This window comes from Echinops telfairi, unplaced genomic scaffold (assembly GCF_000313985.2).
Source record: "Echinops telfairi isolate 266 unplaced genomic scaffold, ASM31398v2 ScPeMD7_19;HRSCAF=73, whole genome shotgun sequence".
NCBI classification, from domain to species: Eukaryota; Metazoa; Chordata; class Mammalia; order Afrosoricida; family Tenrecidae; genus Echinops; species Echinops telfairi.
In genome coordinates this window covers 6,403,069-6,408,193 of record NW_022103916.1, presented here as the reverse complement: position 1 = coordinate 6,408,193, position 5,125 = coordinate 6,403,069, and positions in this window count along the sequence as shown.

Sequence of the window (5,125 nt, the reverse complement as noted above, 5' to 3'; positions counted from 1 at the left end):
ATTTGGATTGCATAAGTGTATGCGTTTGTCAGCAGACAGGGCAAGATATGACAAAATAATAATTTATAAATTATCAAGGACTCATGAGGTATCAAGGGTTCATGAGGGAGGGGCAAAATGAGGAGCTGATGCCAGGGGCTTACATAGAGAGCAAATGTTTTGAGAATGATGAGGGTAGTGAATGTACAAATGTGCTTTATACAATTGATGTATGTATGGATTGTAATAAGAGTTGTATGAGCCCCCAGTAAAATGATTTAAAAAAAAGAAAGTCAGCATATCTATTAGGACTACCTTTGCAGTAAGTAACAGAAACCTGGCTCCCTATGGCTGAAGCATTTATCTTGCTCATATTACAGGAGATCTCATCCTAGGGGGCTGTTAGGAAAGTCCAGTGACCCAAAGACTTAAGGACCACATTTCCACATGGCCAAGAGCCCTTATGCTCAAGAGAGAAACACAATACTGTAGTCCCAATCACCATGTCTAATTTCAGAACAGGAAGCAGGGATACGGACCCCTGCAAGTTCTCCTTTCATATCACTGTAGCAGAAGGTTTCCTAGGTCCTATCTCTCTGGGACCCAGCAGACTTCTATTTGGCGCCATTGTCCAGAGCTTGATTAAGTGGCCACTTATGGCTGTAATAAAGGCTTGGAAAACAAGGAACAAGTTTGTCAAGATCAGTTTAGTACAGCTGTGAGCCCTTGCCTGGGCAGGGCACATCGCTGCTTCAAAGAAAATCAAGCAAATACCAAGGCTCAGCAAGATTGGTCAGGAATATTCTAACTGATTTTTGTTGGGCCTTTGTTTATAATGTGGCTTGAAGGAGCAGTAGTGCACCTACTAAGAGTATTCTTTTCCCTTCTGCTGAAAACAAAATGCAGACCGGCTTTATATAAGTCAGCGGTCTGCATTTATTCAACTCCTACAAACCAATCTTAGCAGTATTAGTTTCAATAAAAGCCATTTATTTGCCACTGAGACAGAGGTACGTCATTGCTCTCCGATATCTCCTTCTTGTCTCCCTTCCTTCCTTCCTAGCAGAACCTATTCAGTGTGCCCTGATAAAACAAACCACAACAAAAGCTACATTTCCTATCTTCTCTGGCAACCATGTATGCCTCTGGTACTAAGTTCTGCTCAGTGAAATGTGAGTGAAAACATTGGATGGATCTTCCAGGTAGGATCTTTTTTTTTTCAAATCATTTTATTATGGGCTCATACAACTCTTTTCATAATCCATACATACATCAATTGTGTAAAGCACATTTGTACATTCATTGCCCTCATCATTCTCCAAACATTTCTTCTCCACTCCACTTAAGCCCCGGCATTAGGTCCTTATTTTTTCCTCCCTCCCCGCTCCCCCCACCCTCATGAGCCCTTGATAATTTATAAATTGTTATTTTGTCATATCTTGCCCTGTCCGACGTCTCCCTTCACCCACTTTTCTGTTGTCCGTCCCCCAGGGAGGAGGTCACATATAGATCCTTGTAATCGGTTCCCTCTTTCCTACCCACTCTCCCTCTATCCTCCCAGTATCGCCACTTGCACCACTGGTCCTGTAGGGATCATCCGCCCTGCATTCCCTGTATTTACAGTTCCTATCTGTACCAGTGTACATCCTCTGGTCTAGCCAGACTTGCAAGGTAGAATTCGTGTCATGATAGTGGGGGCGGGGAGGAAGCATTTAGGAACTAGAGGAAAGTTGTATTTTTCATCGTTGCTACATTGCACCCTGACTGGCTCATCTCCTCCCAGAGACCCCTCTGCAAGGGGATCTCCAGTGGCCTACTCATGGGCTTTAGTTCTCCACTCCGCACTCCCCACATCATTCACTATGGTAAGATATTTTGTTCTGATGATGCTTTATACCTGATCCCTTCGACACCTCGTGATTGCATAGGCTGGTGTGCTTCTTCCATGTGGGCTTTGTTGCTTCTGAGCTTGATGGCCGCTTGATTACCTTCAAGCCTTTAAGACCCCAGACGCTATACTTTTTGATAGCTGGGCACCATCAGCTTTCTTCGCCACATTTGCTTATGCACCCATTTGTCTTCAGTGATCCGTTCAACACCTCGTGATCACACTGTGCGCTTTGTTGCTTTTGAGCTAAATGGCCACTTGTTTACCTTCAAGCTTTTAAGACCCCAGACGCTATATCTTTTGATACAGGTAGGATCTTTTACAGGAAATATTTGCACGACCTTTACTCTTTTCTTCTTTCTTCCAGTCTGCAGATCAGACTAGATGGCTGGAGGACCACCCACCAACTTAGAAAATGAAGTGCCTTAGAAGGTACTGAATTTGGTAAAACAAAAAGTCTCTGGAATACAAGTTGGTTGTACTTGAATCCCAACCCTTTGAGACTCTAAATCATGTTTGTTTTTATCATCCAAGTCTCCCCTGCACCTAAACACAGGGTCTGTCACCTAATAATTCAATATATAGCTGGGAAGGTTGTTTTCCAGAGTGCATGCCAAGGAGATAGCAAGTTAACCAGGGCTAAAATGCAGTCCTTCCTGCTCAACAAGCCTGCACCCTAGTGGAAGCTGCTTCCTTTTGAGGAGGGAGGAGTTCTGTAATTTTCAATGAGGTGCTCTCAGTGCCCTAAGATGGAGATACATCTATCCAGAAGGTGAGTATTTTTCTAATTCACAAAGAGGCTCCCAAGGGAATGGCAGTGGCCCTGAAGGCACTCAGAAATAGACTTTTAAGGAATGAATGCCTTCCTGTGAGCATTTTATCATTCTGGCCACAGCCCACATTTTTCCCCAGAAAGGACTTTCTTCCTTTAGCATTGTGTTTCTGTTTATTCCTAGGTATTCGGGCTCTGCATTTGATCAACTTGAGACTAAAAAGAAAACTATTAACAAGCTATGTCTTATGGGAACTTTCTGGGATGATGGTAATGTTCTGTTCTTGCTAGGAATTTGGATTGCATAAGTGTATGCGTTTGTCAGCATTCATGGGATGGTCCTCTTAAGATATGTGCACTTAATTATATGCAAATGCTACCTCAAAAGGAAAAAAATATAAGCAAATATGAAGCACTCATGTATGGGTGCAGACTTAAAGGAGCCCTGATGACATAGTGGGTTATGTGTTGGGACTCGCCAAACTAAAATTACTTGCCATTGAGTTGATTCCAACTCATGATGACCATGTAGGACAGAGTAGAACTGCTCCTGTGGGTTTTAGAGACTATAACTTCTTATGGGAGCAGAAAGCCTCATCTTCCTCCCACAGAGCAACTGGTGAGTTTGAACTTCCAACCTTGCAATTAGCAACCCAATGTGTTGGGATACTAACCACAAAGTCAGCAGTTCAAACCCACCAGCAGCTCTGCGGGAGAAAGATGTCATTTTGTGTTCCCACAAAGATTTACAGCCTCAGAAACCCAAAGAAGTAGGTCTGCTCAGTCCTACAGGGTCACTGTGAGTCAGGGTTGACACAATGGCGTGAGTTTTGTTGTGTCTTTCATGTGCCATGTCTTCATTACAATTGAACTATGAGAAAAAAGGCTGTTTTACATAGTGGTATGAATTTGGTTCATATCAAATCTATCATTATTATTTTTTAAAGTTTGCTTTTATATAAAATAATGCTGTATTCCATTAGTTAAATTGCACAATACAAACAAGCTATCTATATCAACACTGTAGTAAGGTAATTAGAGTGACATACAGCAAGTGCATAAGCTCGACTGAAGCAGTTAGTTAAGGAATAGGCAGCTATGTTTCCAACATGGATGAAAACCAGCATTTAAGTCACATCTAGAAATAACTAAAGTAGCTTAAGTTTTACAATGATGAACACTGTGTTGACATACACATTTTAATAGCTTTGATAATGCAGGATTCTGCAGTCTATTTGCATAAAAGCCCATTTTATTCAATTTACCAAAAGCAATAAGTAGAAACAACATTACCATTTTTTTATGGCTTTGAGCAGATTTCTTGGAGAAATGGTTAAAATCTAGCATTGCCTCAGCATTCTTTGGGTGGCATCCTCCCTGGCCCACCCATGTGGGCATGAGCTTTCGGGAGCCCTGGTGAGGTCATGGCTATACATTGAGCTGCTAACCACAAGGATAGCGATTCACACCCACCAGCCACTCAGCGAGAAAAAGATGACGATGTCCACTCCTATAGTGATTTAAAGTCTCAGAACATATCAAGATGTATCCTTAAGTACAAAGTTGTCTGTGGTAGGATAATACTCATACACCTATAAAGAAGTCCAGTAAATACAAGTATTATTCAAATTTGTACACCAACCACTGAAACTAGTGATGAAGAATTTGAGGGATTCTACAAACTTCTTCAGTTTGAAATTGATCAAAGCATGCAATAAAGATGCATTGATGATTACTGGGAATTAGAATTCAAAAGTTGGAAACAAAGAGTAAGGGGCAGCAATTGGAAAATATGGTCTTGGTGATAGAAACAAAACTGGAGATCCCATTATAGGATGTTGAAAGACCAATAACTTTTTCATTCAAAATATCCTTTTCAGCAACATAAAAGGCAAGTGCACAAATGGACTTCATCAACAGGAAAACATAGGAATCAAATTCATTACATCTGCAGGAAAAATTACTGGAGACTCTCACTATCTTAAGCAAAAGCCAGGCTAGGGGTGACTGTGGACCAGATCACCAAGTGTTTATATATAAGTTCAGGTTAACGTTGAAGAAAATTCAAACAAGTCCACAAGAGGAAAAATACAACCTTGAGTCTATCCCACCTGCAATTCAAGAGCATCTCAAGAACAGATTTGAATCATTGGCCACAAATGATAGAAGACCTGATGAGCTGTGGGATGACATTAAGAATGCCATGCATGAAGAAAGTAAAAAAGTCATTTAAAAGATAGAAAAGAGTCCCCACTTCCCAGCAAGGAAGGCCCCAGCCATCCTTAAGACTGGGCAAAGAAGTCCTGGCTGTTTCTGTGATCCAGCGAGGAAGGTCCTGTGCATCCCCCCTCCGAAACATCGGCTCCAGGTGACCCTTCCCCCTAGCAAGGAATGCCACAGGTGTTCCCACCCACTGGTAAGCAAGGGAGCCCCCAGGTGTCCCTGCATCCCAGCAAGGAAGAGCCCAGCCATCCCAACAACGCAAT